Source organism: Glycine soja, chromosome 6, assembly GCF_004193775.1.
Source record: "Glycine soja cultivar W05 chromosome 6, ASM419377v2, whole genome shotgun sequence".
Lineage (NCBI taxonomy): Eukaryota > Viridiplantae > Streptophyta > Magnoliopsida > Fabales > Fabaceae > Glycine > Glycine soja.
In genome coordinates, this window is record NC_041007.1 from 20,737,638 (window position 1) to 20,760,560 (window position 22,923).

The window sequence follows — 22,923 nt, forward strand, 5'->3', positions numbered from 1 at the left end:
CAGGGTACATCTAGTTGGGGGTTGTTATACTGATAACAAGAGAGGGTACATCTCTTGTGGATCAGTTTAAGTGGAGGGTACATCCACTTGGTTTTTCAAAGAGAACAAGGGAGGGTACATCCCTTGTGGATCTTTGGCTTGTAAAGGATTTTACAAGGTTGAAAGAAATCTCAAGAACCGCAGGTTGCTTGGGGACTGGATGTAGGCAAGGTTTGTGACTGAACCAGTATAAATCTTGTGTTTGTCTTCTTCTTCCATACACTCTTTAATTTCCGCTGTGTACTTTTAATTGCCGCTTTTACTTTTGGTTAAGTTTATGTTTCTGGTCTTTTCTTTCTTAACTTAGTAGTAAAAGCCTAGTTGAATCTAGTAACATTAAGAAAGATAATTTTTTAATTAGTCAAGGCACATTAATAATTAATTCAACCCCCCTTCTTAATTATTCCAAGGCCACTTGATCCAACAAAGCCGGTAATCGATTACACAAATCTTGTAATCGATTACCAGAGGAGAATTTCATAAAATAATTTCGAAGAGTCACATCTGTTCAATTGATTTTTTAATGGCCATCAAAGGTCTATTTATATGTGACTTGGAACACGAATTTGCTTAGAGTTTTTTAGAAAAAAAAATGGTCTTATCCTATCAAAAGCAAAATTATCTTATCCTCTTAAAAAATTCCTTGGCCAATACACTTGCAATTCAATAAGAAATTATTTTGAGTGCTCCATTGTTCAATCTATCTCTTTCAAGAGAGATTTCTTCTTCTCTTCATCTTATTTCTGAAAAGGGATTAAGAGACCGAGGGTCTCTTGTTGTAAAGCAACCTGAACACAAAGGAAGAGTTATCCTTGTGTGGTTCAGAACTTGTAAAGGGCTTTTGCAAGATAGTGGAACTCTCAAGCGGGTTGCTTGGGGACTGAACGTAGGAACAAGGGTGTGGCCGAGCCAGTATAAATCTAAGTTTGCATTTTCTCTTCCCTTAAACTCTTTTATTTATTATTGCTTATTGCTTCTATTCAGTAAGTTTAATTTGCATAATTATTTAGGAATTATTTTTTAAAGGAATCTTGGGTTTCGGGTTAAAATCAAAATAGAATTTTTAATTAGGAAAAAGTTTGTGATATCTTAATTCAAGCCCCCCTTCTTAAGATATATGAGGCCACTTGTCTAACAAAATACCTACCTGAAAAAATTTTCAGATTCATTTTACTACGTGCAGTTAGTCGTCTTTTGTTAAGTGATAACGACGTGATAGATAGAGTGTCACGTCATCACATCTACTCAATGACATGCTAATTAGTCGTCATATAATTACTTAACGGAAGATGAGTAACAATATATAATAAAATGAAACTAATTTTTTTTTATGTACTTGGTTGAAAAAAAATGAATGTTAAGGTAATAATCTGAAAACGGTCTATATTACAGGTATAAAAAACTTAATTAAGCTATTCTTAGATTAAAATATGAAAAAATATAAATTTACTCTTTAAATGTGGAAAAAGTACGATGAATTAATTTTGTCGTTAAATTTGTAAGATCATTTTATCATTAAGTTATAATATTAAAGGACTAATTTGACAATAAATTATATTTTTCAATAATCAATTTGATATCAAGTTTCAAGGTTTAAAGACAAATATGTTATTAAATTGTCTACAAGATTCGTTGCACTTTTTACTTATTTAAAAATTAAATTTAAAGTTTTTATTTTTTTAAAAAATCAATTTATTAATATTTTATATTTCAAGAATAAATTTAACTATTTACCTTTAGGTGAATTGTCCACTTGAATAAAAGTCTTTTAATATTTTAATAATGGGACTAAAGTGAAAGATAAATTACAATCTTAAAAGCTTTTAAAATTTTAATATTACTTTTATAAACTTAACAAATATTTATTAAGTTAGAGTAAATACATTTTTATGGAGTAAAATAAATATTTATCCTAAAATATTCAATAACAAATCCTAAAGTATTAATCTTGACAAAGGTCAGGTGAACTTTATGATGCACCACTTTTATACACCATAAGATTAGTCTCATCCATATAATTATACGTTGTACTTTCTTCATTAGATCTTTTTTCCTTTGTCTCTCATCCATAAGTCTCCATCCTCTTCTTCTGTAACACCACCTTCTTCAAGAACCAACTTTCCGACGAAGGGGCTTAGTTCAAAAAATGCCACTATCCTTTATCAATAACATACAATCTATCCCGTTAAAGCATTGAATCAAACCTCATCAGTTAAAACATGAGAATAAAATATTCACTGTGTCTGTGACTATAAAAGAACTGAAGGAAAAATAGTTTAGGGTAAAAAAAATTTATAAAAATTTACTTTGAAACATCAAGACTTGATATTGAAGAAAAGAGGAAGAACTCAATGGGAGGGGAAAAGAAAGGTAAAAAGAAACGAAGAATCAAAATCACATACACTCTTGAATAGTGAATACAATTCTCTATTAGTTATTCTGTATTCATAATGTTATTTTGAAGGAAACTTGTAGTAATATTGTTACAAGTATAGCAGCAAAAAATATATTAAAAAAATCGTGATGCCCACTGCACATGCACAGGAATAATCTGTTCTAACCTAATTCATCCACACAAAAAATAAAAATACATATGCTCTTTATTTATAAATCATCATATGTCTGAACCACCACAACTACAACCCTCACTGTGACCACAAACCTCTGTCACGCTCATTGCTCACAACGTCAGAGCTCACGCCGGAGGAGAACCTTCTAGATGCAAAACCTGAACGAAATTGAAAGTTATGAACCATTACTGCTTGGGTTTTGATTCGGTGTGTGCGAAATTGATATTGAGGAGGGGAAGAGGAAGAGGCACAGCCGTGCAACAATGCAGGTCAAGGTGAGGCACGAGCGCGACACATACGATGGTAACCGGTTATGATGTGGTGGAGGTCCTCCTCGTTATGTGTAGAGTGGAAGGGAAGCTTACGAAGGAGAGAGAAAGAAAAACTTACCGAAGGAGTGGAAGGGTGCTTGCGGAGGAGAGAGAAAGAGAAGCTTACGGAGGAGAGCTAAAAGAAGAAAGAAAAGATGATTTGACCGTGTATGAAAGTGGTCCATAATTTTTTTTTTGCTAAATTATATTTTTTTCTCTCCTAATTTCTTAAATTCAAAATTTTGATTAATCTGAATTTAATTATAATATTTGATTTCTTAGTTTAATAAATTGGTAATTTTGATCCTTTTAATAGATTATTAACAAATAATTATGATTAATTAAGTTATTAAGTTAATTATAAATTAATTAAAACCATTAAGCATATTGTTCAGAGTCTATACAATACATGTGACATCTTACATGACGCTCCAAAGCACGTGTCAACCCTGGAACAAGAGTATGAACACTCTGCACTTAGTAGTCAGACTCCTTATCTGAGTTATTTCTAACCTCTTAATATTTGAATATATTTAAATCTCCTTATCTCTAGGCAAGTATTCAATTATCTACAAACTACACATTATCTAAGGTACAATTATCTACTAGCTTTTATCTTTAAGCTACACATTATCTCTAACATTATTTATAAACTATCGGCTCTTATCCATAAGTTGAGAATTATCTACAAAGGTTATAACAACCCCTACAAACAAGGCCCCACAACTTCACTCCTCTCCTTTCCTATAAATATCAGGTTCTATCGGACCTTTAACACATCCCACACACACTAGCACGCGAGCAAACTCGTCTGTGCACATGTCTCTCGATCACTTACTCGAACTTACATTTACACATATACATGTTTTATTTGAGTCCTTTGCATTGCAGGTCCCCCCTTTTGTACTAAAGGCTCCTCTCAAAGCCGACGTGCGAAGTCTAGGAGCCCACTTTGGCCACATCCACCCTGATGTGTGCTAGCTCCGAATTTTGGTAAGTACATTTGGCGCCCACCGTGGGGCTGCGGTAAAACATGTGAATGTATGAATACATGATTTTGATGATGTCAAAGAATAATCAAACAAGGTTGCTTTCAAGATTACTTCAACAAACATTCAAAGGTTAAACATTGCTTCAAGATTAAGACAAGGTTACTTCAACAAACAAGCATTGCTTCAAGATTCATTCAAGATCAACTTTTGCCTCAAAACACATTGTTTTCAACATGTCAAGGCTCTGATAATCGATTACCAGGTAGTGTAATCGATTACCAGAAGACAAGTATGCAAAGCAGCTTCTTAAAAGGGTTTGAAATTTGAATTTTGAATGTGTAATCGATTACCACAGATGTGTAATTGATTACCAGCAACAGAACTCTTGAAATTCAATTTGAAAAGTCATGACCCTTCAAAATATAACTGTGTAATCAATTACTAGAAACCTATAATCTATTACCAGTGAAAAATTTCAAAAAAAAACTTTTTGAAAAGACACATCTCTTCAAACCATTTTGAAAAGGCACAAAGGGCTTATATATATATGTGTGTCTGACTTTAAAAAGCATGAGAGAAATATTCTAATAGAACTTCATTGTCAAATGCTCTCTCAACAACTCTTGGGCAAACATTGTAAATCTATTGAGAGTTCATCCAGGAATTTCAAATTGTATTATCATCTCTAAAAGAGAGAAATTCCTCTAAGTTCTTCAACTTATATCATTTTTCTCTAAAACAGAGAGAAACATTATTTTGTACTTCAAAGCAAACTATTGTTAATCAAGAAACAGTGAGCCTCTTGATTTGTAAAGTTTCCTGAACACAAGGGAAGGGTATCCCTAGGTGGTTCAGAAGTTGTAAAGGGATTTACAAAGTTAGTGGAAATCTCAAGTGGATTACTTGAGGACTAGACGTAGGCATAGGGCGTGACCGAACCAGTATAAAACTGAGTTTGCATTTCTCTCTTCCCTTATCTCAGTTATTTTACTGCAGTTTACTTTGTCTTGCACATTTAAAAGAACATTGTTAAATTGATTGCTTCTTCTTCTTCTTTTTCTTCTTCTTCTGCATTCTAAGCCTATCATTTAAAAGGGGGGGGGTTAAAGTTTGTTAATGGGAAATTGTGAAACTTAATTCACCTCTCTTCTTAAGTTATTGAGGCCACTTGTTCAACAAAACATACCTCGTGGTCTCTCGTCATCTCTCTTGTTCATCCATGGTTAGCACTTGGTCTGGCCTCAGACGCGAAACCCCATTTCAAAGGCTTTAACCCTCCACCAACAACTATGATAGACACATATGCTTTTCAGCAACTCCAAAACTACATTGCGGAGATGAAGCAACGTCATGAGGAGGAGCTGAGAAAGCTAAAGGCTCACCATGATCGGTTGAAGGCTCATGCCAGACGTCCCCAGGGCAACGAGCTATATGCTCACACATTGCCTGAGCGCACCCAATGAGAATCACACCCGTGACGTATAGTCAACACTTCATACGACTTAAGTCTCTTCCACATGCACCGTCCAACAGGTCGGACTACTCGTCGACTTCTCTTTGTCAACCACATCATGGAAGCTATCATATCCTTAGGCTGTAAATCACTCAACCTAGAGTGATATGATGGGACCATCGATCCATATGAGCATCTGGATGCTTTCTGACTCAGGAAAATCTATACACCAATGATGATGGGATCATATGTCGTGTCTTCCCAATGCCCATAAGGGGGAGGCATTGACCTAGTACAATGAACTCCCACCAAGATCCATAGACAGCTTCGAAACCCTCGTCGAATGCTTCAGTGCACAGTACGTAACCAGCAGGTCTCATCGCATGACCTCTTCCGCCTTAGCTAGTCTACGACAAGTAGACGATGAGTCTCTCAGAAAATTCATGGACAGATTTGGGCGCATCACCATCTAGATCCAAAATCTAAACCCAGAGGTAGCATTGCATTCCATGCTCCTCGCCCTATGACCCGACAAGTTCACGAACAGTCTGTACAAAACCCCCCCAGTAGCATGGACAAGTTGCGCAAACGAGCCAAAGGCTGCATCTAGATGGAAGAAATGTCCAAATTCAGGAACGGAGTTAAACATGTCACACTAAAGCGCGACAAGCAAGAAGGAAGCACCAAGGCTGACTCACACAAGTTGAACAAGAGGCACAAGCCAGACAAGTGCCAACTTCTCACAAAAGAGCCCAGATATGAGTATTACACACCCCTAATGTGATGTGAACCTGAGTAGGAGCGGATCGTTTGATACAGGCTACGGAGATTTGGATGACGCCACTTCCAGTGAAGGAAGATAAGTCAGGGTAGACGCCACAAGAATTACCTTGATAAGTCTGAGATTGGTTCAACAAGGAACTCAGAGAGAAACTCTCACCAAATTTTATCAAATGCCAAAATTTTTTTTTATTGAAAACAAAAACCAATACTTATAGTGTATCTGAACAAAAAGATAAAAATAGACATAAGCCTTCTAAACAGTTTGGGCCAAAATTACAATAAATAAAAATTATAACTAAAAACATTAACTTAGGCCTTCAAATTAATTTGGGCCTTCAGCAACAATTAATAGTCTTGGTAGTGTCTCTGCCTCTGGGCCTTCATCCTTCTCCATTTGGGCCTTCATCCTTCTCCACTCGGGGGCTTTATCCTTCTTCACTTGGGCCTTCGCCCTTCTCCACTTGGGCCTTTAGCCTATATTTGGCCAGTTTCAGGATTCTCATCATAATGGCCAATTGAACTACAATTCTGGAGGAAGCTTTCAACATGGAGGTACTCATCAGGCTAGCCCCGACGAAGCCTCCCAGGCTGGGGTTAGCCAAGACCAAATACTTCCAGTACCGTCACGGTATTGGTCATAACATAGAAAACTATTGGACCCTAAAGGACAAGATTGAAGAGCTTATACAAGATGGGTACTTAGCCCAATTTGTCAAAAGGTTGAACAGCCACCAAGCAGAAGCAAGACCTGAAGGACAACAAGAGAAGTAGCATAGGAACCACAAGGTAGACATAGACACCAGTAACAAAGGCATGAGCGACAACCTCTATAAGAACAGGAACATGCCCAACAAATCAGAAGTGTAATCAACACCATTGCGGGTGGATTTTCCTATGGAGGACAGTCCAACTAGTCCCGAAAACTTCATATTCACGCCATTTGGGACATCAACATCAATTTTGTCGACGCACCATTACAATGAAGTCTCCCTCCTATCACTTTTACAGATAGGGACTTCAACAGTATCAACCTCGTCAACCAGGACAACCAGATTCATGGTGTCCAAGGTCCTTATCGACTAAGGAAACTCCACTGATATCCTATATTAGAAAACTTTCTAGAGGCTCGAGGTCTCCCTTGACACTGTCCACCTTCACGCCGGTCCACTCCTTGGCTTTGCAGGCTACAAAGTAGACACCAGAGGCTATATGGACTTAATGACCACTTTCAGTTAAGGCTAGCTCTCCAGGAGATTCACAATAAGATGTCTACTTGTCAATGCAAATTCATCATATTTTGCTTTGATCGACAGGAAGACACTTAACGAGCTTGGAGCCATAGTCTCCATACCGTATTTGAAAATGAAATTCCCTAACCTGATTAGGGAGATTGTAACCGTCAAGGGAGACCAAAAGCAAGCACGACAAAGCTATGTAAAGAGCCTAAATGTAGCACCCTATCCTTTCACCAGGGAGCTTGCCAAGCATCACCCCACAGTGATTGAAGGTACTTAAGTCATGAGCATGGACGAAGGGTGATGCAAGCTCCATTGGAGCTTGTAGGCCTAGGATCTTCTTCATCAATGGATTCCTTTGCTTCTTGGAATATGAATGGCAGCGGAATGGAGAAAGGGAGAGAGAGAGGAGACGCCACTTCAAGGAGAAGATGAGTCTAGAAGAAGCTCACCACCATAGGAGGCCATGGATAAGAGCTTGGAGGAAGAAGGAGATGAATGAAGGGAGAGGGAGAGAAGAGCACGAAATTTTGTGCTCTAAATGAGCTTTGAAATCTGAAGTTTAATATTCAAATGATCAAAGTTCTAAAAAAATGCACACACATGACCTCTATTTATAGCCTAAGTGTCACACAAAATTGGAGGGAAATTCAAATTTCACTTGAATTTGAAATTGAATTTGTGGAGCCAAACTTTGGAGCCAAAATTTCACTAATTATGATTAGTGAATTTTAGTTATGGTTCAGCCCACTAATCCAAGATAAATTCCAAGATTCTCCACTAAGTGTGCTTAGGTGTCATGAGGCATGAAAAGCATGAAGGACATGCACAAAGTGTGACTATATGATGTGGCAATGGGGTGTAGTAAGCAAATGCTCACCTCCCCCTCTAAAATTTAATTGGATTGGGCTTCTACCAATTCAATTAAATTTATTTCCAACCACACACATCAAATATCCACTTAGTGCATGTGAAATTACAAAACTACCCCTAATACAAAAACTAGTCTAGGTGCCCTAAAATAAAAGGGCTAAAAAATCCTATATTTCTAGGGTACCCTACCTACATTATGGAGCCCTAAATACAAGGCCCAAAATTAATGAAACCTTAATCTAATATGTGCCAAGATAAGTGGGCTCATACTTAGCCCATGGGCCCGAAATCTACCCTAAGGCTCATGAGAACTCTAGGGCCTTCTCTTGCATTTTTGGCCCAATCTTCTTGGAGTCTTCTATCCAATGCCCTTGGGGGTAGGATTGCATCAAAGGGTCTCCAATCTGAGCCCTAACCATCTACCAAGCAAGCCTGGATGATGAATTCAATATAGACTCGCGCGATGACACTTCTGATGGAGGCCCAAAACCCATCAAAGAGCTCGTCAAGCTACAACTCAGACCTAAACCTGGGTAGTGTACAGAACTCAGTAAGGACCTCACCAGCCATGAGTAGACTAGTTGATGGAGTGTTCGGGTTCCAAGTACTAAGCTTCCTGGACGCCTACTCCGGGTACAACCAGATTCGAATGCAGGCTCCAAACTAGTAGAAAACAACATTCATCTCTGAAGATGCCAATTTCTGATATAGGGTCATGCCTTTTGGACTCAAAAGCATAGGCACAACATACCAATGACTGATGGACCGAGTCTTTAAACAACAGATCAGACAAAACGTCGAGGTATATGTGGACGACATAGTCGTCGAGTCTCAAAGCATAGCCTATCATGTGGCAGACCTGGAAGAAGTTTTCAGGGAACTCCGCAAATATGAGTTGTGTCTCAACCCTGAAAAATGTACTTTCAGGGAAGGCAAAGTCATGTTCCTCTAAAAGAAATGCACTGTCATACTGGAGATGCGCAACCCGACCAATGTCCAAGAAGTCTAGAAACTGAATGGTAGGCTAGCATCCTTGTTCGGGTTCCTCTCGAAGCTCGCCAAAAAGGCGAAGCCATTTTACAAACTATTCAAGAAAATTGAGCCCTTCCTATGGGACGAGACTTGCGAATAAGCTTTCCTAGCTTTCAAGAAGACCATAACCACACCACCAGTTTTGAGTAGACCCAAGCCAGGAGTACCCCTACTCCTGTATCTCTTAGTAGCTGATAAGGCCCTTAGCTTAACCCTCATACAAGAGGAAGGGAAGCACCAACTCCCCATATACTTTATCAGCTCCCCATCCATGACACTGAGAAGTGCTACCAAATGATAGAAAAGGTGGCGGTAGCACTCATTACCTCGGCTCAACGCCTTAGGCCATACTTCCAGAGTCACCGAGTGGTAGTCAAGACAAATTACCCCATTAAACAAGTTTTGCAGAAGCCTGAACTCGTAAGAAGGACAGTGGCATGGTCCCTCAAACTTTCATAATTAAACCTTCATTACAAACCTCACACAATTCATGGCTGACTTTCTAGCATAATTGACTAGAAACGACAAAACCACCCCAGATTGGTGGAACTTCTATGTGGATGGTGCGTCCAACGTAAAGGGAAGCGAGGCAAGAACAGTCCTCGAAGGCCCTGAAAATGTCACTCTAGAGCGAGCCTTCAAGCTCAACTTCAAAGCCTCAAACAACCAGGCAGAGTACGAGGCACTCATTGCAGGCTAAAACTAGCAAAAGAAGTCAGGGTCAAGAAGCTACAATGCTATACTGACTTGTAGCTTATCCAGGGGCAGGTTTCCAATAGATAACAGACCAAGGAGACAATGTTGCTCAAGTACTACCACATTGTTAAAACTCTCATTAACAATTTCAAATTCTTTAAAATGTACTACATACCCAAGGAGAGCAATACTAGAGCAAACCTGCTCTCCAAGCTAGCCAGCACCAAAAAGACCTCAAGACTATCATCCAAGAGACACTCCAAACTCCCACCATAGACACTAAAGAAGTTATGGCCAGAGAAGAGGAGGAACTAAACTGGATGACCCCTTACAGGAATTTCCTAATCCAGGGGGTGTTGCCATCAGACGAGAATGGAACCCGATGCCTAAAACGAAAGGCCAGCTACTACGCCATCCTCGATGGCGAACTATTCAAAAGAGGATTGACAAAACCCTTGTTAAAATGCCTGAACAACCAGCAGATAGATTATGTAATGAAAGAACTCCATGAAGGAATTTGCGGTCTCCATACATGAAGACACTCCCTTGCAACAAAGGTGGTGCATGATGGCTACTAATGGCTAACACCCAAGGCAAACACCCTTAAGTTTACAAAGAAATGTAGATGATGCCATATGGTGAATGAACATACTGAGACCATTGCCAAAGGCCACATGAGCAGTCAAATATTTACTGGTCGCCATCGACTACTTCACCAAGTAGATAAAAGCAAGACCACCGCAGGAGATTACAGCCAGTGACGTGGAGATATTCACCTGGAAACACCTCATATGTAGGTACGACCTCCTATGTGTCATTGTCATAGATAACAACACTCAATTCAAAGCTAAGACTTACGAAGAATTTTTGGCAAGGCTAGGCATCAAGCACCTTGTCACCTCTGTCGACCATCCTCAGACCAACGATCAGGTAAAGGCAGCCAATATAGTTATCCTTAGGGCCCTGGGTACTAGACTTGACAAGTCTAAGGATCTATGGAAAGAGGAGCTCCCCAATATACTCTAGGCCTACCACTGCTCACCCCAGACAACAACCAATGAGACTCCTCACCAACTCACATATGACACAAGCCATGATCCCCGTTGAAATCGGGGAACTTTCGACAAGGAGATTGTTGTTCCAGCAACAACAAAATAAAGAAAATATGAGGGTAGAACTCGACACAATAGACGAAGTCCAAGACATGGCAAGGATCAGGGAAGAAGCCACCAAAATTTGAGCAGCAAGGAGATACAATACAAAGGTTGAACCACGAGCCTTTCAACCTAGTGAACTCATATTGCGAGTTTGAGGTGAAGCAAAAAAAAATCCACGAGCGGGAAAGCTTGGCCCCAATTGGGAAAACCTATTCAGGGTCACAACAAGCCTTGACAATGAAATATACAAACTACAAGAATAGGATGACAAAGTAATTCCAAGAACATGGAACGCCACCCACTTGAAATTCTACTTTAGTTGACCTAATGCAAACCCAAATGTTGTACTCTTTTTCCTACTCATGTTTTTTGTCCCAAAAAAAGAAAAATCATAGTTTTGCCTAGAGAGGTTTTAACGAGGCACATCTGGGATAACAAAGGGAGTTTGTACTCAATCAAATACATTGAATAAAATTTTTATACCTCTTCCTTTTCATAATTTTCTTATCAAGACAAGAACATCCATAGTCATAGCTCCAAGGCTCTTAAAACCCAAGGACCGCCCTTGGTGAGCCCTCCTTCAACCACTAAGTCTCCAGTACATGTTGCCCATAGCGAGTGACATGTATGCAAGAACACGCCACTAAGTCTCTAGTATATGCCACCCACAACGAGTGACATGTAAGCAAGAGCACACCATTACGTCTCATGTACATGCCACCCACAATGAGTGACATGTATGCAAGAGCACGCCACTAAGTCTCCATACATGTCACCCATAGTGAGTGACATGTATGCAAGAGCATGCCACTAAGACTCCAGTACGTGTCACCCACAGTGAGTGACATGTATGCAAGAGCACGACACTAAGTCTCTAGTATGTTCCACTCCATGAGTGACACATATGCAAGAGCATGCCATTAAGTCTCTAGTACGTGCCACCCATGGCAAGTGACATGAATGCAAGAGCACGACACCCAAAACCCAGGTTGGACAATTCCCTAATCGATCCTCCAAAGGACTCACAAAACCTAAGGTCCGCCCTTGGTGAGTCCTACAGATTCACGACACTATGACTCCAATACATGCCACTTCTTGAACGACATGTATGCTAGAGCTCGACACATGCACTGCACATGCAAGGCTCGTCAAACCTAAGCTCCTCACTTGGTGAGTCTCATAGTTTCATCAAACCAAAGGTCCACCCTTAGTAAGCCTCGACACAGCTTTAAAGGCTTATCAAAACCTAAGGCAAACACGTCCCCAGTCTAAGGCTCAATAAACCCAAGGTTCACCCCTTGGTGATCCCTTTTTGCTACTAAGTTCCATCTCTATAGAAACTCTAAGTACACAAGGTCTCTCCTTGATGATGTTTCCTATTCTTAATTTTTATCTGTGTAGGAATACAAGTCTACATGAACAACAAAAGCTCAAGGTCTGTCCATGGTACACATTATTGCAAAACCCAAGGTCTACCCTCGGCATCTCCTTGGTATACAAGTCTGCACTCTTACAAAACCCAAGGCATCTCCTTGGTGCGCTCACTCACAGCAACTACGACGACCATCGTCAAAGGTCCAAGTTCAACGAAACGAACTACCACTAGACTATTTGACAAGACCTTGAATCAAGTGGAAGTCATACTTACTCCTCATAACCATCAGAGGATAAGCTTCACAGGTCAAAACGACCCATCACCAGATTAAGCGACAAGACCTTCAATTAGGTGCAACTTATACTTACCCCTCATAACCATCAACCAAAGGCAAGTCAAACATACTCCTCACAAGCATTAGGGGATAAGCTCTACAAAGCAAAAGGAAGTCCCACCAGATGGGTGACAAGACCTTTAACCAGGTTGAAATCTAAACTAAGATGATTTCATGTCATCTACTTTTTATAAGACCACCATCATCCTATCTCTACATCGACAAGGTCTTGCTTCCTGCATCATCAAAGATTCCACACTTACCATCATGATAGCCTATTCATACTACCACATGTACAGAGCATTGCATAGATAAAGGCAAACAAGACATACATAAACAGTACAAAATTCGTCAACGAAGGAAAAGCATGCGCAACGAAGACAAATAATTGTCATAATTAGAAGGCCTGTGCGACCAAAATGTAACCATGAAGAAAAAAAGAAAAAAAAAACAAAAGGCAGCCTAAACAATGACATCATATTCTTGCTCCTCAGCATCCTGCTCCTCCTTGTCGGCCTCCTCCATAACAATTTATTCCTCGTCAAGTAGAACGCTGTCCTTCACATCCTTGAAAAGATCAAAGAGACTCAAGTCAAGGTCCTTGGTGAAGAACCCATCCTGCCTGATGACTTTTTTAAAGCCCTTTTCATGCTGCTCCATGACCTCCTTATTGAAAATGAGTAGCTCCTCCTTAAGCTCATTACTAGCCTCCCTCTCTCTAGCAGCCCGGAGCTCGAACTCCTCTAGCATGGACTCCGACTTCTTTAGCCAGGTTTTGAGATCTGCCACCTTTTTAGCAAGCTCATCCTTCTCTGCTGCAACATCCTCCACCCTATTAGCCAAGTTCTTTTTCTCTTCTTGCAAGTCCTTGTAGTGTTTGAACAGTTCGTCACCGTCCAACCTGGTGCACAACAACTTGGCCAATACATTGCGAACTTTAGAAGAAAGTTGGTGGTTCAATCTCACAGCCTCAACAAGAGCAATGGTGGCACTAGCTACCTTAGGGCGCTCCACTCTCTAGACAGTGCGAGGAGTCGCCTTCCATTTGGAAACTTCAGCGCTCCACTCTGCTCAGTGTCTCTTAATGTCGCTGACCATTTTCTTCAAGAATTGCTAGACTCCGCTAAAGGAAGACCTTGGTAGAATCTGTAGCATACTGGAACCCAGCTGACCTAATAAGATTTTTATCAAAGGCCGATACACAGCCAGTCGGGGTCTTCTGTTCAGGTTTTTACCCTATGCCACGCAAGGAATCAACATCATTGGAAGTGTAAATGTGATCCAGGGAAGCACGGGGGTGAGAGGAGGTGGAAGTTGAAGCCAATGCAGTGGATGGAGGAATTATTGGAGCCGAAGAGGAAGAAGGAGGCGTCATAGGGCCACTGGTGGACACCACACCAACACTCTGTAAAGGTGCGGCAACGGTGGATGAGGGCACCACAGTCGAACCAGCCAAAGCAGTTGGCGCACTTACTTCAGTAGGAATAGGAGGAGCGGCCTCCTGAGCAAGCACATTAGGAGGAGGTGGAGGAGCAGGAGTAACAACAACAACAACACCATCAGCAATAGGAGCCTTGACGGTCGGGGGAGCCGAGGACACATCTTGCACACTTGAAGGGTGACCCGCACCGGATGTCAACCCTACAACCTACCTCAGGGCACGAAGGCTCAAAGGGTCCCTCGACTTCTTGTGGCTAGACGACCCAACACTATCATCTTGCTTCCTCTTAGCGAATATAGAGGAAGGTGCATTGGGAGCAACCTCAGCAGTACAACCAACAATAGGGCTAACCTCAACTGCAGGTTGACCCCCTTTAGTGGGAGCAACAACAAACAATGGCACAGTCCCACCTACAGGTTTGACCTTGTCGCAACCTACCTCACGAAGGGACGACGAAGGAAAATAAAAAAGCATGTTCATCTCCTAGGGAGGAAACGAGTGGGAGTCACCACTAACGTTTAACTCTTAAGAAAAGAAAAGAAACCCATAATACCTGCAAAACGAGTGACCTCCAAGGAAAGTCACCCATAAGGGTACATGGATTACATTTAACTCTTAAGAAAAGAAAAGAAAAGAAAAGGAAGAAGGACTAACCGGCTATAGCACAGGGTACAAGGCTAGCAAGAGAAGCGATGTAGGGAATGATCATCGGTTGTGATTCGACAACACCTTGGCTTCACTTTTCTACTTTTTCCTTCCTCTCCCTTCGTTTTCCTTCCTCTCTAAACATCCTGAACCCTTTGCCCCTTCCCCTTCATGGTTATTTATAGGAAAAAGCCATTTGGGGCAAGGGAAGCTCGCCCAGGTGAGCTAATTGCTTAGCTCTGAAGGTATAAGCTCGCCCAAGTGAGCTGGTTACTTAAGGTTGAAGATATTTCATGGCCCTGGTGAGCTAGATGCTAGCCTAGGCGAGCTTGGGCCCAGAAAATTCCATAAAATGACTATTTTGCCCATTTCCTTGTGGTTTCGTTCTTGGATCCAATAATCGATTTGAGCGATCCCTCGACCTTGTGTTGCAACTGGTGTCGAACGATAAAAGCATTCCCCGGACAAAATTAGGGTCTGACAGACCTACTTCACGAGTGACCTCCAAGGAAAGTCACCCATAATACCTGCAAAACGAGCAACAACAACACAAGCAAGTGTTAGTTCAAACCTCAATGCAGTACAAGCATAAGAATGCAAGACAAGGCAAAATATTTACCGTCTAAGGCAGCGAGGGGATCACTCGCCGAGGAATAGACATAATGGCCAGCGCATCCTACAAGGCCAACAACTGCTCCAAGATAGCCTTATCCACCCACTCCATGCGGGTCAACAAGTCTTCTTCAAAAGACTTAAACTTGGTGGGATCAGCCTAACTATAGAACGGGAAGTGGGGCTTCACTCACCCACACATCATGACTTTAGTACGTGTCCACTCAACGAGTGACACGTATGTAGGAGTACTGTGCATACGCTGAATGCACCTATGGTTGCGGACAGAACGTAATGTTTATCTTCAATGCACCCTCCAATAGTCAGAAAAGGGTAGAGTTGTCAAATCTAAAGACTTCCTTCACCTAACATGTAAGATCTAGCCTGCAAAATCAAAAGCATGTCCACTCTGAAAAACTTGACAAAAGTAGCCCGAACAACACTTGTTTAGGCTCGGGGGCTTGACAAGCCACATCGACCTGCAATTCTCTCACCTATCGAGGTTGCCCCACCTGGCATTGGACAAACATTCATCCATGGTTGGGGGCTTGACAAACTCATCACCCTCCTACTTGTCAAGGCTACTACCTTGGACATCATACAATCTTCAACACTGGACAACTTCTTTCTCTCGCAAGCCGACTTAGAGCTTGGAGGGCTTATGCACTTTTTAGGTTCCACAAAATACACGTGGCACCGTACATGACACTCTGAAATACGTGTCAACCTTCCACACTAGCCCTGGAACAAGAGCACGGACACTCGGCCCGTAGTAGTCGGGCTCCCTAACTGACAAGTTATCTCTAACCTCTTAATATTTGAACCTCCTTATCTCTTGGTAGGTATTCAATTATCTACAAACTACACATTATCTATAAGGTGCAATTATCTATTAGCTTTTATCTTTAAGTTACATATTATCTCTAACATTATCTATAAGCTACCGACTCTTATCTATAAGTCGGGAATTATCTGCAAAGGCTATAACAACCCCTAAAAACAAGGACCCGCAACTCCACTCCTCTTCTATAAATACCAAGTTTCATCGAACCCTCAATACATCTCACATACAGCAGCACATGAGCAAACATGCATGTGCACATCTCATATTTCATATTAACAAAATTAATTGTAGCAATAACTACATAAAGATAAATTCTAACTAATTTATTTATGCATGGTAATTTGATTAATAGATCATACAATAAATGTAATTTCTTAAAAATTTTGTAAATTAATATTAAAATTATATATATATATATATATATATATATATATATATATATATATTTGACTTTGTGGAGCCCACAGGCTGGCCCGAGATGGGCTGGGTTTTTTCGGGCCAAGCTCAGTCAAGCCAAAATTCATTTCGAACCTAGATTTTCACGACCCAGCCCCCAATTATGTTCAAGCTATTTAGGCCAACCCATTAGGCCTGACCATTTTTTAAGGCTCTACCAACGATTATATATCCATCCAAAAGTATTAAAATTAACTATTTGAATCCCCAAAGCTAATTTTGTGGCACACTCCTTTACCACTAAACCAAAATGTTCGTTTAAATATTCAGTGCAAAATATAGTATTAATATAAGTTTTATGCAAAAATAGTTCAAAATTCAAACTTTATTCTTTTTGAATTTATTATATTTTTATAATCTTATATATTATCTTTTGAAATATAATATATAAGATTAAATTCTATTTTCACATAAATTAGAATATGTATACTTATATAAGTTTTATTTTTATTTTATTTATTATATTTATCTTATATAGTGAGTTTTGAAATATAGGAAAACTCATATAGTAAATTAAAAAATAAGGGGACCGATTTGGTGAAATAGTCAAAATAGGAGGATCGATTTTACAATTTAGCCAAAATTGTATATATAAATTAAAATAGATATCTCGTGCGGGAGTGTCTTTAACTATTTTTCTTTAATGAGAGTGTTATTAGAGATTTTCTCAAATCCTTATTTTCTTTAATATGTTATTTACATTTTTATTTCTAAATTATATTTGAATATATTTGTAAATAGGTTATGAATAGTAAAAATAATTTTATATCACAATATGAAGTATTTTTTATAAATCTAAAAGATAATTTATATTTAAATATATTTATTATCTCAAATTTTATACATTAATTTTTAATTCAAAGAATTTAATATTTTAATAATAAATATGATGTTAGTAAATCATACATTTATAGAAGAAATATTTATTATATTATACTAGAAAATTAGTAATACATATATAAATAACTTTGACAGTATCCCGAAATAAAAACTAATATATAATAATAAATTAAAAGTAAACTTAAATTTTATTTGAATCAATAGAGTTTATTATATTATTGTTAGGCATTATATTTTTAACTTATATATTATCTTTTTAAATATTTAAAAAATTATAATTAGAAAGACTTAAAGTAAATTAAAAAAATATAATTAGCATATGCCTAAAACTCTTAAATCTACACTTCTTTTAAATTTAATCATGTTCAAATTAAAAATATAAAATACCATTCATTAATTTTAAAGACGTGACTGCCAATGCACCAAATCAAGGTTTATATAGATTGACTAGCCAAAGCGTTCTATTAAGATGGTTAATTAACTAACCTAGAAAAATGGTTAATTAAAATTTTAACAATAATATATTTACGGTAAAAAAAACACAAAGGAGAGTAAGTGTGTTTTATGTTATCGTTAGTTTTTCTTAAAATGTTTTTTAAATGTGGTATTTACAATGTCTTTGCACATAGGTTTCAAACAACATATGGATGTTCTAATATCATATCAGGGATCATTAGGACAAAGTTTGATGGACCAGCTGCAAGTTGGTTGAAGGTATCAGTTGACCTTTGCAATAGATGATTTGGAGAGTTTAAGGTAATTTGAATTGTGGTTTAATTTAAAATAGATTGTTTCTTGTATCATTTCTAATTTAGTTCTTGATTCCTATTTTATGCAGAAAGAGTATAAGTGGTACCCAGTAGAAGAGCGAGCCATTAGAGTTATTTTTGAGACAAAAGGATCATGCATTTTGAAAAATGCAATGAACAAGATAAGGAATGGTCAGGATAAAGGAACTTGGATACCAACCAATGTTCGAGCAGCCTTGGACCAACATTGGGGTTCTATAGATTTCCTAAACAAGAGTTCCACTGCCAAGGCGAATCAAACTATTGATAGAGGAGCCTCAACATATTGTGGTGGTTCCATATCTACTACGGCTCACTTTGAAAAGCTGGTGTATATATATATATATATGTGATGTGCCATCATTTTCTTCTATTTTCTAAACCCTTTTTTCACCATTTTAATTATTGATTGGTCTTAATTGTCAATTAATTAGGCAGTTTTATTATTTGGGCTCATTTAGCTAATTTGATGTTTTTAATCTAATTTCAGGAATTAATGAAACATTGGGCTTAATCCGGATTTTAGTTGTGGACTTGAAGAGGGCAAATAAAGCAGCGCTTACCTTAGTTAATATCTAATTAGGAAATTTCGCAATTTTATGTTGTTCAGTGTTTATTTCGTTTTGGGCCAGAGTATTGTAATAGGGCCCAGTGACTTTAAGTGACTCTTTTTAAATAGCTGCCTTGGGATTTGTGCAAGGCATTCTGTTATGCTATTCATTATTCAGAGCTTTGTTTTAGGGTTTTCGTTTTTCTGTTTTGATGCTTCTGAGTTCGTAATGCAATTTTACGTTTTCTGCTTCTAATTACAATTTCGTTCTTGCTTCTTCTTCTACTCTCATTTACGTTTCTGTTCCATTTTACATTTCTGTTCGTTTACGTTTCTGTTCATTTACATTTCCATTCATTTACGTTTCTGCTTCATGTTTCAATTGCGTTTTCTGTTTGAATCCATGGAAGGCTAGATTTTCTGGTGTTGTTTCCTTTTGAGGACGAAGCCCAACTCTCTTTGAGGTTTCGCTTGTAATGTGGTTTCCTGGCAGTTCTCCCTTCACCAGTATCCCAAATTCGTGAATATTAATCAGTGCACGCTTCGTGTTCGATTAATTGCCTCTGAGCCTAACTTGCGTTCATGCTTAATGGACGAAGGGCTAACTGGTGTATGTGGTGCCTAATCACGTATTGAAAACCCTAAGTTGATTTTCGCTTAGTAAATTGAAATAAGGTTGGATTAAGTTGTTGACTGTTAGGGACGAATTCTCCATAACCCAGGATAAGAGAATGGCTTCTGAATCAGAGGAAACAACCCGTTTTTAATATTAGTAGTTTCGTATTCCAGTTTACTTGTTTTGCTCTTTAATCACAAAACAAACAACCCCCCCAATCGTTACTGTTACTGTTACTGCAAGTATATTATGAACATTTGGTTTGTCACTGCTCGTTGGGAAACGACCTAGGATCACTTCCTAGTTACTGCATTTTCATGTTTATTTGATTCGGGTACGGCCTCGATCAAATTTGGCGCCGTTGCCGGGGAGCAGTGTCCAAAGGTTCATAATAGCTAGCTAGTGTTGTGTGTTTAATCCTTTCGTGTTTTATGTTTAATTGTTAGTATTGTTAGTATGTGTGTTAGTGTTGTTTAGTGTCCTGGTATTTTGTTTAATGTGTGTTCTGTTTCAGTTTTTCCATTAAGCGTTTCCCCTGTTTCAGTCTTGGGTGTTTTGCTGTGAAGATTGTGCTTGCGGCAAAAACAGAGTAGTAGTAGAAATCAATTAGAGACGGATTTTAGCGACCACCCATGCTGAATTATTTGAGATTTTTTGTTTTAGTAGCTAGGGTTGTTATTTTTGGCTGAATTTTTTTGTGGTAACTTATTTTAATCCATATTTTGTGAGAAAAATAGCTAGAGCCTTTAGTTTGGTCAGATTTGAAAGTTCCAAAAAACTAGCAAATTTTGTGTTTGTCAAAACTTCAAACGGCCATAACTTTTGCTCCGGTTATCAGAATCGCAATTATTATATATGCATTTGGGGTAGAAAAAAATTTCCTACGTCGTGGCAGCCCGTCGTAGGCCGGCTGAGGTCTCCATCGTCCAAAAAAAGCGATTCTGTCAAAAGTTTTTTATTTTTCAAGTTTTATTCACTTATTTTTCTTAACCTACCATTTTTAGCTTTCATAGTTAGACTTTGAATTTTTGTCTGAAATTTTTTTGTGCTATCTTCTCATCATTTTATAGGGTTGCTCACAAAATTTCAAGTCATTTGGATATCATTTGAGGGTAGCTGTAGTTCAAACCTACACCTTTATTTACATGACAAGGCAACTAGTTGTGTGCATGCTGAATGTAGTGTATGACTAGAGGAAATCCATCTGACTTACAACCCTTTGATCCTGAGATAGATAGGACATTTCATAGATTAGTTAGGCATCATTTTATACCTTTTGATCATTCTGAGCATTCCATAACTGGTGAATCTGTGCATTCTGTTATTGGTGATTTTGAACATCCTGATCTTGAGCATTATAATTTTGAGCATTCTGATTCCGAGCATTCTGATTTTGCACATTCTGAGAACATGGCACAACCTCCACCTCGTGAGAGGACTCTAAGGGAAATGGCTGCACCTGATTTCACCTACGAAAGCTTGTGCATCCAATACCCTGATGAGGATGTCCCATATGTTCTTAAAACTGGACTGATTCATTTGCTTCCAAAGTTTCATGGCCTTGCAGGTGAAGACCCGCACAAACATTTGAAAGAATTTCACATTGTCTGCTCCACCATGAAACCCCCAGATGTCCAAGAGGATCACATATTTCTGAAGGCTTTTCCTCATTCATTAGAGGGAGTGGCAAAGGACTGGCTGTATTACCTTGCTCCAAGGTCCATCACGAGCTGGGATGACCTTAAGAGAGTATTCTTAGAAAATTTTTTCCCTGCTTCCAGGACCACAGCCATCAGGAAGGATATCTCAGGTATTAGACAACTCAGTGGAGAGAGCCTGTATGAGTACTAGGAGAGATTTAAGAAACTATGTGGCAGTTGCCCCCACCATCAGATTTCAGAACAGCTTCTTCTCCAATATTTTTATGAAGGACTCAGTAATATGGAGAGAAGTATGATAGATGCTGCCAGTGGTGGAGCCCTTGGAGACATGACTCCTGCTGATGCCAGAAATTTAATTGAAAAGATGGCCTCCAACTCCCAGCAGTTTAGCGCCAGAAATGATGCCATAGTCATTAGAGGAGTGCATGAGGTAGCTACAAACCCATCTGCATCATCTGAAACTAAGAAGCTTGAAGGCAAACTGGATGCATTGGTTAACTTGGTAACCCAGCTGGCCTTGAATCAGAAATCTGTACCTGTCGCAAGGGTTTGTGGTTTGTGCTCCTCTGCTGACCACCATACAGACCTTTGCCCTTCCATGCAGCCACCTGGAGCAATTGAGCAGCTTGAAGCTTATGCTGCAAATATTTACAATAGACCTCCTCAACCTCAGCAGCAAAATCAACCACAGCAGAGCAATTATGACCTTTCCAACAACAGATACAACCCTGGATGGAGGAATCACCCTAACCTCAGATGGTCCAGCCCTCAGCAACAACAACAGCAGCCTGCTCCTTCCTTCCAAAATGCTGCTGGCCCAAGCAGACCATACATTCCTCCACCAATCCAACAACAGCAACAACCCCAGAAACAACCAACAGTTTAGGCCCCTCCACAACCTTCCCTCGAAGAACTTGTGAGGCAAATGACTATGTAGAACATGCAGTTTCAGCAAGAGACCAGAGCCTCCATTCAGAGCTTAACCAATTAGATGGGACAATAGGCTACCCAATTGAATCAACAACAGTCCCAGAATTCTGACAAGCTGCCTTCTCAAGCTATCCAAAATCCCAAAAATGTCAGTGCCATTTCATTGAGGTCGGGAAAGCAATGTCAAGGACCTCAACCCGTAGCACCTTCCTCATCTGCAAATGAACCTGCCAAACTTCACTCTATTCCAGAAAAAGGTGATGACAAAAATTTACCTAACAATTTCTGTGCAGGTGAATCTTCTTCCACAGGTAATTCTGATTTGCAGAAGCAGCACATTCCCCCTCTTCCATTCCCTCCAAGAGCAGTTTCCAACAAAAAAATGGAAGAGGCAGAGAAAGAGATCTTGGAAACGTTTAGAAAAGTAGAGGTAAACATACCTCTATTGGATGCAATAAAGCAAATTCCAAGATATGCCAAATTCTTGAAGGAGCTGTGCACTAATAAGCGGAAGCTTAAAGGAAGTGAACGAATTAGCATGGGCAGAAATGTCTCCGCATTGATTGGTAAATCTGTTCCTCAAATTCCTAAAAAATGCAAAGATCCAGGTACATTCAGCATACCTTGTATTATAGGGAATAGTAAGTTTGACAATGCCATGCTAGATTTAGGAGCCTCTGTTAGTGTTAT

General features: G+C 39.2%; 1 non-coding gene across 1 annotated transcript; it reads right to left on the reverse strand.

Moving 5' to 3' along the window:
* Positions 1–21,430: 21,430 nt before the first annotated feature.
* LOC114417520 lies at positions 21,431–21,537 on the reverse strand. The gene has a single exon (XR_003667784.1). It is a non-coding gene; the product is annotated as a small nucleolar RNA R71 (small nucleolar RNA).
* Positions 21,538–22,923: the final 1,386 nt, after the last annotated feature.